We start from the raw sequence: 12,575 nt of genomic DNA, 5'->3' as shown, positions 1-12,575 counted from the left end.
AACACTGGGGCTTTGGTCCCTCGAGTTTACCAAGTCATATGAAAATTATTTTTCCCCTTCTTTCTCATCAATACATAAGCCAAAAAAAAAAAAAAAAAAAAAAAAAAAAAAGAAGGTGGATTGAGCAGATAACTGGAAAAGCAAGTTCTGCTCCCCTTCTCTGGCCCTAAGACAGCCAGGGTGAATGGATCTCTCCAGCATCTGTAGCACAGGAGGGATTTGAACTTGGGAGCAAAGTGGAATTCAAAAATGTCCATGCTATGATGTAAACAAGTCTGTAGGATGTCCACAATGTCCATTGGGAATGCACAGCTAAGACTTGGTCTAAATCCCACTAGATGGCACAATTTTTCTTCCCACAGGGACATTCACATGTGAGGGGAGGAAGCTTTAGTGCATTTCACTTAAAACATTTAAGAGATCACAATCAGTTTCTGCTTTGGAGAACATTGCAATATGTGCCTTTTCATTTTCTTCTTTTGTCTTATAATCTTCTTGAATGAAATAATGCAGAAAACATAATCTTTTAATTCTCGATTGTTACTGGTACTTCTATGTTGCAAGTCTAGATAATGGCTTTTTATTTTACAGGCTACCATGCTCAGCATGCAAGCTCTTTGAATGAGATCACAATGCTACTCTTGTTTGGCAATGTTTGTGAGCCTCTACAAGGAGCTTAGACCAAACTGGTGGTACTTTCCTCCATCTTTTCAGGTTTATGAATCCTTGCAATTTTCACCTGACAATATTTCAGAATAAATTTACACCTGGTGATAACATGCTTGTTTCTGTTTTGGAGCACTTAGTCAAAATCTGCAAAATTCTAGGAATTTGCAGTCATGGGTCTAAAACAACTGGAAAAATTATTGAGAATATATAAGAATAATGCTTATCCTAAACAAAAGCACAATTATCACCCACTCCAGCACAGGCAAGAACCAGGAATACTGCAAAGAGTATTATTTATTTTAGTTCTCTTTCTTGACATTAGCAGTAAAAACAAGAAAGCTTTAAAAAAATCAGCATTAACTGGACATTAATTTTAAAATGCAGTGTTGGACAGGTTATCTGATCAGCACTTCTGCTCTGGAGGAATTCCTAACTCCTAATCCATCACGTCTTCTCAGCAGCATAATATTGGAGAGCGTATGGGGGATAGCGGCAATTTGTGCATGTAGGGTTTTTTTCTCTTCTTTCCACTGATCAAAGGCATTCAGCCTGTTCTACATGCCTTGCCCAGAGCTTTGGGTTATCCAACTGATTGGTCCCAAGCTCCTCCTTAGGAATGTGCAGAGTCCTTACCAAAAAGATCTGATAAGGCCAAGGATCTTTACCTTTGGTACCAGGCAGCTAAAGCTCCAGCAGGCCTGCTGTGCATCACCCTTGACACGTCTTTCATTCTTTCTGCCAGTCCAAGATTAAGTGAGCCTCAGGAGTTGCGTGCTCTCTTTGGGGATTAGGTTTCACACAGAAGACTGCAGCCACCAAATGAAAACTATTTGTGGAGCACAGTGATAAACATGGGAGATAGAAGAGGCTGGTTAAATTCATTACTCCATCCCACAGGTGAATACATTTGTTTTCACCTGTTCATTTTCTCAGGGTAAATGAGGGCAGGCTTTTCTCAAAAGATTATAGCATCAAAGGACAATCTTTGGGGGCTTGAACAGAAGAAAGCCCCACAACCCAGGATACTCATCATAGGAATTTCTGTGATTTAGGAGGCTTTAATTTGGTTATTTCCTTGGTGGTACCTGCAGAAAGGATGGCTGCCTACACAGCATTTCCTCTCTTGCTGTGAAAGCATGGCCTTGTTACTTCCTTTTTCTCCTCTTCCTTCACCTGTGTTTGTGCCTGCTCAGTTTGGATTTGGAGCAGGAGTGACTACCTGTGACATGTTTTGCAAAGCCATTTCTGACAGGGGCATTGGAAAATACTGCCTGTTACATGCTGAGAGAAGGTCACAACCTGAAAGTGAGGCAACAGTGAACTGAACAGATCAAGCAAGAAAAGCTGTTTCCTTCCAGGAAGGGGGTTGTAAGGGAGCTGCCAGTCAGTGAACACATTTTGCCCACAAAACTGGAGCAAAATAATTTTTGTTGTGTCAAAGAATTGTTGTTTGTCAAAGAATTTTGTTGTCTCAAGAATTGTAAGTTGCTCCTGTTCGTCTACGAAGGTTTGAAGGTCTCACCCTTCTTCAGTATTTCAGGTCTCATTTCCAAGTTTCCTGTCTTTCCCATCTCCCCTTTCAAATACTTCTCTCCTACCACACAAAGCATCCACAGATACTGTCCTTTCATGTCTTCTACGATTCCCTCTGCATGCATAGCTGTGTAGACATGAGTATGCCACTTCTGTATGAATCCGATCTGCTGATGTCCTCTGTCTTTCTATGGAGGAACCAAACTGTCTATCTCAATCTTCCTTTATGTCCTTGATGTATGCCATCCTTCCTTCATTCCTGTTTTGCTGTTCCCTAGATATGACCCTGCCTCTGTCTCTGCTTCTCCCTTCTTACCTCATTCCTGAGTGCCAGCAGACTTTTTGATTTGTAAGGGAGAGGTTTGAAAACTGCAGGTTGGGTTCCTGTTTCTCAGGTTATTACACTACTCTTAGCCTCACTAGCTGTAAGGTCTCTCTCTCCTCCTTTAACACCTCTCTTAATTTCTTATGAGGTCCATTTCCTCCAGCTCCACTCCCTATTCCTTAAGGAAGAGGAGAAGAGACACTTTCTCTTCTGGGTTGGGAGACAGGTGGTGCTTAGAAAGGGAACCAAATGGAAAAAGATCCTAGAGGGTACAGGCTTGAATGAAAATGACTTTTTTCCCCTTAGGGCTATGTAGGAGACTTTCTCTGCAGGACACTTGTCTGCTTTGTTGAATGCAGCTGTCCAAATAACCAATATTGTCTTTATAATAAAGACAGAACTCAGTTTAGGATAGGATAATATGATGCCAATCCAGACTCACTCATAAATTTTGATGACTTGGAGAAAAAGTTCCTTTAATTGTTGAACTTCTTATAGCTGTTACTCATTTCCTGAGATTTGCATCTCTTTTGGCTAGAGTCTTCAATGCATGAACACATCTATGAGAGTGTTCACAGACACTAACTCTAGCCTGGGGAGAAATTCAAGCATTTTGAAGGCAAGACACTGCTCCGTAGAGAAGCCAACCTCTCTGCAGAGGACAGACAAAGAGATTGGACTCTCCAGGCTGACAGCTGCCTGTGAACAAGCCCCTGCTTCTCCACCAGAGTGGTCTACATTCATTCTCTAATAATAAAATGTTTTTTATCTGATTCAAACACAGCCCAGTAACATTCTACCTTCTTAAAAGTGCTGCCTGAGCACTGACCTAGTACTTGTGCCTTTTCCTGCATTTTAGATGTTTCAGAATAGCTGCAGTAATCCCATTTCTAAGCCTAAACCAGCGACTGTGACTCAGTTGGTAAGACTTAACACCCTGCTAAGATAAACATGCCACTGTTGTGATCTGTGTTTTTATAATGAATGGGTAGGGAGGCAGATCCTACCTATGAACAATAGGACTTTTGTACAGCAGTGGCTCTGAAGCCTTAAGAGCCATTTACTGGAAACTGCCTGACTGCATCCTGGTTGTTCATATGAGCATGCATGAGAAATTCCTTGCACACACCCATGATGTGGGCTGGGAGGATGGGACTCCATCAGCAACCCAAATGACATGTATTTTCACCTTTTCTCTTTTGTTCAGCAGTGGCAGCTCATGTTATTAATGTCCACTATCAAGCTAGCTCAAAAAATTATCTATAGTGATCAGTCAGGATTCCCCTATTGTTGAAAGGCTATCACTAAGATGTGTGATGAATTTATCAGCCAGTGGAAATAAAAAGAAGAGAAAAGACTGGGGCTTGATCCCAGAGAGCAGGGCTGCTGAAAGGCGTGTTGGTGTATATGTCCTGGAATGTGGAGGTTCTCACCCCTGATACCTTCCACCTTTCTTTTGTTTATTGGTTGTACCCATGCCCGGACAGTGACATAAGGGGAATATTTACAGCCTATTTACCACCCACTTGCCTTCAATGTAATCATCTATATAAAGATATCTAAGATAAAAAGGAAAGTAGCCTGAGCCTCTTCTTCTGAAAGCATCGCTTTTACTTTCTTTCTCTGAATATACTACAACTGCATGTAAGAGCAAGAGCTACCAAGCAGAAGTGCAAGCAGGGGCTCTTGAGAGTGAAATATTAGAAGGAGAAATATTAGAAAGAGGCTGGTATGAGAGAAAGGTGTTGTTATGGACAAAATATAGTATCTATTAATCAGATAGGCAATCCTGCAGAAAATTTTGATGATAAAATTTCCTCCCTATTCCAGCAGATATGATTAGGTGCTTGGGGCAAGTGATTACCTGTTTTACATGGCCTTTTCTGTGACACAAAACGTGGGGAAACTACATAACCTTCCCCTAGGGTGACAGGGAGTCTCTCCCAGGTTGGAAGAACAGACACTTTCCCTTGCCAGTATTGGTAAATCATGCAGCCATCCAGGACATTGTTTCTTTACCAGCTGTCCCTGATCCCTTTCCCCCCATCTGCAGCCCTGCCTTCTCCCTCCAATCACTGGCCCATTACTCTGCATATCCTTGCATTCAAATGAATCAGATTACCTTTTCCAGTGGCTTCCTGTACTTTGAGATTATGAAGCTATGATAGACCTCCCTGAAAGCAGGTACCAGGGTCCAGCTGGAAACATCTTGATGGTTGCTGCTCTGAACAAGCTGCGTGCTTCTAGACTTGCACTGATCTTTACAGAAACTGCCCCGATATGCTCAAGAGAGTTGCAAAACTCCCATCCCATCCTTCTTTCGAAATTCTTCATAATTTTTGTCAGTCCTTAAGTGAAACTTGAACCAAGAAGCAAACGGTATGTAGGAAGACAGGTCACATAAAACTCCTCCTCTGGTTTGTCATCTGAAAAAAGAGTAATTGCTATTGAATTTGCACATTTGCTTGCCCCTCCAGTCTCTGAGCCATGAGCTGACAAAGAGAAAAGCTGAACATAGCAATGCAGTTGATCTGTCAAGCTGAGCCTGGCAACCTGGTTCTTCAGCATCTGACTCTGTTTAACAAAAATCAGGCATTGCAAATTACCAAATTTTCAAAAACTCACTGCAAAATTATTTTATTTTCCACTAAACTGCTCCCAATTCTAGAGAAGTACTATGATTCCTAATCAGTCACTCCATCCATTTCACAGAAGCTGTTCCATAGCTTCAGGATGACAGGGACTATCAGTTACCCACACCACAGTGTGATGGGCACACTGCAAGGACTTGAAGGTGAAAAGTGACAGCTGAGTACCACCAGCTCCTTTGTCATTTAGCAGTAGCACAGGCATAGTCACTGCATACAGAGAGTTTCAGCCTGCACTGTATCTGGAAAGTCATTCCTCTTGGGATTTTTCCTATTAAAAGTCACTCACTGAGTATGTTCCAGTATTCACTGCAATCACTGGAAGACTTCCTACTTTGGGAATAGTTGCTTCATCCCTTCATACTCCCATGGATGGATGCCTTTGTCTTTCCCACACAAGAGAGTTAAAGTTTGGTGAAGTCAGCTTAAGCAGGAGGCTAAGGACTTCTGAGTATTATAGGACAGCTCTGAAGAAATGTGGAGGAAAAACTTTCAGAGCAGTGGACTGGAAATCTAGAAGCAATATCTAGTTCCTAATGGGCTGCTGACTTCAATAGGCTATTTGTGAGAAAAGATATTTCTATTCTGTTTGCTGGATTCCCTAAGGCAAACAGACAGATCAAAGTGGACTGAATATGTCTGTAGCTACTTTTTAAAAAAATCAATATTATTAACTGTCAGAAATTACAAAAATTATGCTAAACATAGATTCCTCCATGCCAGACCTCTGAAGTACAGCAGTTTTAATTATTCAGCATTAAATTTGGGCTTAGTTGAGTTTTATCTGAAACATTATCTTCCAGTGATAGCCATTTTAAGTAAGTGTTTTTCTTAAACAGACAAACAGCAAGAAATCCAGAGAATACTACAGAAAATTCCAGTGTCTTTTTATTGTGAGAGTTCTTCTTTGCAAGGGAGGAGGAAGTGAGGGAGTAAAACCATACCATATGGAGAAGAAGCACTAGGGAGTTTACTGGAGCAGTTCGAGAAAAGCAAACAAACTAGTGGCCTGCTTTTCTGATTACCAAATACTTAAACTATCAAAATCTTCATATCCTCTTTAAATCTTCTGAGGACGATACACTTTCACACCTCTCTATTAAAAGAGCAGAATGCACATGAAGAGGCTTTCAGTAAATGTACAAAATCCATGCTACAAAAACGTGTGATGAATGGCAATTAATTTTGACTTTCATAATGAGTTGCTTTTGATTTGTTTGTAAATATGCTCAATTCCCCCTGTTACTGTCACTTTCTTGAAGCTGAACCTTTTTTGAGTCTTGAGTCTATTTTAAGCTATTGCCCCTTGGACAGCTGTGGTGCCTTTGTTCAGCAGGGAATTTAGGCAGTGCAGGGTGCATGGGCCATTTCTCCAGAATGCATTCTTACAATGGAGAGAAACAATAAAAACAAGTGGGACTTTTGTATGAATCCAGCTGTTCATGGTGGCTTTTGCAGGAACTGGAGCTGTAATGAGACATGGTTTGGTATGTAATGGTGCAGACTATAACCTAGCTGTCTGTTGTGCAGAATCCCTCTGCAGAGATGAAAACCCAGCCAGGAGAAGTCATCTGCTTCTTGTCCTTGGCATTGCTATTGGAGAATCACCAGGACCTTAATCCCAGGGGCTTAGTTTTGCAACAAGAAGAGCTCAAACATGTCTTTTGGTTGCAAGCATTCTTTTACCCTTTAGAAGTCAAGGTCCTGATATGGGCTTTTGATTAATTATACTTTTAAATATTTCTTCTTTCTATTTATGTTTTGAGTGTAGGTGCAGAATTTCAATGGAGATTCTGCTAAGAGCTCTTTGGCAGCATAAATAATGCAAACCTCAGAGAAATAGATTAAATACTGCAGCCTAAAGAGTTTGCTGAAATTACAATTGAAAATAAGTAAAAGTCCTTTAATTTCAGCTTTTAAAGTAGGGCTCTCCAAAGATGTAATCTATGAGGCATGTCAAAGGTTTTTGACATTAGAAATTATAGTTCCAGTAATGAAAAGAGGCTGTCAGTTTGTAGCTTTGTGCTTTTTCTCTTTACAAATGTAAGTTATTTATTTTATCCCTCAATACATCACCAGTATATTGTTGTTTGTGGAGCTGCTTGAATTTAGTAGATGAGAATCAATAAATGAACCATTTACTGACTGTGAAATTGACTTTTATAATTGAGGGACTGCTGGAAATATATGTATATCTGGAAGCAAAAATCAAACTGCATTGTATCGTTCGTTTGCAGCAGATCCAAAAGCAGTTCTTTAGGATAAAAGTTATAGAGTCACATGGATCTTGGAGAAATGTACCACTAGACATCAGCTAGTCCTGTCTCCCACCCCAAGTTGTGCTGCCACCAGCACTAAGCCAGATCAGCCATGTGGCCTGGTGTAACACGAGCTGGACTGAAGCTGGTGTGCCTGTACCAAGGACTGCCACAACCCTTGTCCCCAGTGACATAACACAGGACAGTGGGAGTTTCCCGTGTACAGTTCTGGAATAAGATGAAATTTATTCCTAAGGCAGGAAGCCCTGCTGCTGAGACATTTCCTAGTGACCCAAGTGACCATCTTGCTCAGACACTAGATGCTTACAGAGAGAGCCTGCTCTTTCATGAGTACCCTTAGTAGCCTTACACAGAAGTAGTACAGAGTGGCCTCTACTTGTTAGAACTGACTGTAGTGCAAATTTAGGCTTATAGCCACAAAAAGTGCCTTATTCTTCATTCTGGGTTCATACCTTCAATCATTTTGCAAGTAATGGGCTAGTGCAAATTACTGTGTTAAAATAACTTGTTCTTTGGAGGCCTGAGAATTCTGATCTAGACTGAGATATAGAAAACTTATTGTTAGTTTTTGTGGGGTTTATATACTTTTTGAATAGAGTTGATAAGACTTTCTCTTGAGTGGAGCAGTCTGATGCTCCAAACACTACAGGATTTTATGACTCCTTTAAGAATTCAGAGGCTCTGTTTGACTTGCTACTCAGGTGTGCTCCTTCTGTCTGGGTGAATTCCTTCCACCAGATCAAATATCAGGTATTGAATTTATTTGACACCTTGTCTCAGTAACTTCCCTGGACTTGCTCAGCGTACTAATTTTCCTCAGTGATTGTTTCCATATTTATTCAGAAGTTGCCAGTCTCATGGCTGATCTCTCTTTTACCCTGCTTATTTTATCATCTTTACCCCTCCAGTCTCTGAGCCATGAGTTGATAAAGAGAAAAAGCTGAACATAGCAATGCAGCTGACCTGTCAAGCTGAACCTGGAAACCTGGTTCTTCAGCATCTGACTCTGTTTAAAAAAAATCAGGCATTGCAAATTACCAAAGGGAGTTCTACCTCTGACTTTCTGCTTTCACTAAGAACATCCTCTGAAGATTTATTTAGTATCACAAAGTATATAAAATGAGGAAAAAAAAAAAAAAGCTGCCTTCTAAAGGCTTAAAGGCTCCCTTAGAAGTTCACTGGCAGATACTTCATGAAAAAAGAAGCCAGACATCATGTTGAAAACTACAAAGTCAATGTGAGTATCCATGAGGGCCAATACAGCTTTAAAAGCAGAGTGGTTTGTGGGTGGCTAATATGTAGATGCTGTGTCACGATATTCTGATTTTGTATGCATTTACTACTTCTTTGGCACCTAATACAGAAAACCCTTTATAACCCGGGGTTTATAAATATAAATTTATAAACTTTTTGATAATATAATTTTAATATAAATTTATAAATTATATACTTATATTATAAACTCATAATCAGGTGACCTAATTTTTATCTAATGTGGATAAGCCATTGAGTTTAAAAACCCAGGCAGATATTTGACTATTTGGTAGCACGAAATACTACTTTATTTGTGTATGACTGCTAAAATTGCACTGTATTTAGAAAATAGGTGATCAAACAACATTTTTGGAATCTGTTTTTCCCCAGGAGAGAGAATTTGGCTACCAAGGAGAAAAGTGGAAAGAGAAAAAGAAATGTGACCTGTGACTTAAAGACCTCCTCTAGTTCATCGGTCTATCCCATGGAAGTAACCAAAGTAATTTCATAAGCATTTGTCTAATCTCTCCCCTAAAGATGACCAAGTAGGAAGTTGGTATGGACCTCCCTTGGCAATTTATTTCAGACCTTTTACTCTTACAACCTTCTTTTAATATGTAATTTTCATCATTCTTCCTTCTGTAGGAATCAAATACTGGGGCCTCACAAATGCCAGGCAAAGCATAGAGGAAATTTTGTATGACCTGCACATGACACTCCTGTCTATAAAGTCTTGAATGGCATTGGTAAAATCACCTCAAATTTTAATCCTGTCTTACTTTTGGTCTCTTCCAGTGTCTTCTGAAGATGTGGTCATTTCCTTCTGTTTTCAGGGCTTTAGATGTTGTGTTCTGGTTTCATCACGCAGGAGGAGGTCCAGGATAGATGCCAGCAAAACTTCACTCAGTTTCCTCTCCAGTTGTGAACCAGGGTATGTGGTCCCTGAGTGTAGCTGTGAGCTTGCACACAACCTGCACTTGTTCCATCAACACTCTACCTGGCTTATGAAAATGTTGCGTGAGCCAGGGACAGGAACATAACAAAATGAAGATAAATGACTCTTACTGCTTCTCCTCTAGCTACTAGGCCAGTTTTCCAGTATAGGAAGGAAATTCTACCCATGGGACATAATGTTTTGTTCTTAACAAATCCATTCTGGCTGTTACTCATTTCCATTTTCCCTTCAACAAATATTTGATAACAAATAGATCTACTTTTTCTTTCTTTCTTTTTCCCCTGAAAATTGAAGTTTTGGTGACAGACAATTGTACAAATTTTCCTTAATTTTTCCTCATCAGTTTCTCAAGACAAATGTTATCTTTACTCTTCCCCTGTCTCCAGGAAAAACTGGAAAGAGAGATGGTAATATACAAAATTTAAGGACAGATAACTAAATGCACAGGTGAAAAGAATTGTCTTAGTAGAACAAACCATGTGAAATAAGGGTTATTGGAAAATCACTTAACAGACCTGCATATTGAAGCATAAAAAGAACTACTAAGAGCATTTCTTGTCATGAAATGTCAGTGCTAAATTAAGAATATAGAAATTACTGTTCTTGATGTTGTATAGAAGTTACTGCTATTGATGTTGGCAAACAAAACTTCATCTAGAAAAACAGGTTTTATTCTTGCTTGTTCAAACATAATTTCTCTCTTCTTATCAGGACAGCCAAACTTCAGAATAAAAATATGCAGAAAATGCAGTTTAGTCTGTCGTTTTCAGATAAACTTTTGAAAAGCAGTTTAGTCCACATTGAAAAGGTACAGGATCCCCACAACCCAACCTTCAACAAGATCCATGTGTTTGCTCTTTTCCTCTGTGGCAGGTTGAAGTTTTCCATTTGTTTCCTAGTTTTCTGCAGCATATAGTCTCTCATGTGTTCTCATGTATTTGCACCACTCTCTGGAGAGCTGCAGGGAGCAGGTGCAGAGGAACTCCCAAGACTCAGTGTTGGGTAGAAAGGAGCTACAAAGCTGCTCTGTTTTGCAGTACTGACCATTTCCAGGCACTGAACCCCCCTCTGCAGAGAAGGGCACTTTGGTCCAGAGGGAATCTGGTAGGGTCTGAACCCTGCAACCAGGCAGCAATGGCTTGGCACAGCACAACTAATACTGTCTCAAATACATCCTCACACAAACTTCTTCTCTCTAAGAACAGGCATCTATGCATTGGGCAGCCCTGCCTACCTAGAGAGAATTGGGCCTTTAATGGTTCACAAGAAAGTCACTGCTCAACAAAGTCAACAAATTTGTCTTCTCCAAATGGAGAACTTGAACTGCCAAAGAAGTGCTTAACACCCCGTGCTAAAAGTTGTGGTATGATTTCTGCTTATCTTTGGCTTCTGACTAAAAAGTGGGGAAAGCTCTACAAGTAATTGTGTTCATCAGTACTCAAGGTCTACTTTACCCAAATTTCCTGCTCTCAGACATCTAAGTTTGCTTTATAAGCAAATAAAATACAAATGATTTCTTCATCCCACGTATATTAAATCCTTCTGGGAATTACACACCGTAATCTTTCTCATATGCTTGCTCAGGTGCTCCCCAATGTCAATTTTTACTGATTGCCCAGAACACCCCTTCGCACAGACCTGCACACACTTTTTGGGTGTTTGTGCTATGCAACCCAGCAAGCCCAGTGAGTTTGAATTGAGCTGTAAACCACCAAGTGCACAAAGTCATACCTGGTGCTTCCTCTCTGTTCCTCTTGAAAGTCAATGGATGGATGGGAAGCTGTACTGTTGACTGATGAGATGTTGCTGTCCATGGAGAGGCACTGCTTTCAGAGGGAAATCTAAGTGATTCCAGTAAAATTGTAATAAGGGGAGAGTAATCTAGGATTGTTTCAGTCTCAAAGTTCACATCTGTACCCATGTGAACTCACGCACTTTCACTGAAGTCAGTGAGTCTAGGCTGATTTACCATAGCTGAGCATTGCCTGGATGTAATTAATCTGTGGTGTTTGGGGTTTTTTTCTGCCTAATCTGGCATCCATTGCAAGCCAAAGCACATTAATGAGACTGTGTGAATTGCCTGTAAAAGCAGGCATATCTTCTTGCCTTGCTGGTGAATGCACAGGTGTGCTGTATTCCTAGTCTAGCCAAAATGATTCAAACAGTAAACAGTTCTCTCCTTTTATATTTGAAAGGAAAGCACAGCACAGGTGAAACAGAATATTACAACCCCTTTTTTAAAAAAAATTTCTTGTGACTAAGAAGCACATCCACAGAAGAACAAAAGGCTTTGCAAGTCTCTGGAATCATTCCTAAAGTGCTTGGAAGAGAAAACATAGAGGTGGTCCCTGCTTTGTGTTTTGATTTTTCATCCTAACCGCCACAAATGATAACACACAAGATCCAGTATCCACTTGGCCTCATTCCTCCTTCCCCAAGGAGTGAATATCTTTCACTGTTTACATGTTTACTGCTTTTCTCCCATGTAATGTGTGGCAGGGGGGGATCGCAGGGCCCATAAAGGGGCAGGTTGGGCACCCTTCTAGCAGGAGGTGATTGATACAGGCTTGAGTCTGCAGAAAGAAGAGCAAATGGAATTTGTTTCTCACAGTCATACAGAGGTCTATTAGGCACATCTCAGCATACCTGGGTAAAGTCCCTCTGAGGAGACAGGCTCTATGGGAAGCATTCCCTAGGCTCTTACTGCTAATTATAGGTGTAATCTACTAAATGCAGCCATCTGGGAAGTGAGATTATTTAAAGTACTTTAAGACTCTGTAGCTCTGCAAGGTACTGTGTAAAATCAGGTGCTATCCTGGTTGACAAAGGCTGGAATCTGAAATTATTGTTTCTTCTCTTCTACTTTGCTCCACTGCCCCGCTGAACTATAAAATATCTGAGTGTTGTGAACT

This window comes from Poecile atricapillus, chromosome 3 (assembly GCF_030490865.1).
Source record: "Poecile atricapillus isolate bPoeAtr1 chromosome 3, bPoeAtr1.hap1, whole genome shotgun sequence".
Taxonomy (NCBI): domain Eukaryota; kingdom Metazoa; phylum Chordata; class Aves; order Passeriformes; family Paridae; genus Poecile; species Poecile atricapillus.
This window is presented reverse-complemented; position numbering follows the sequence as displayed.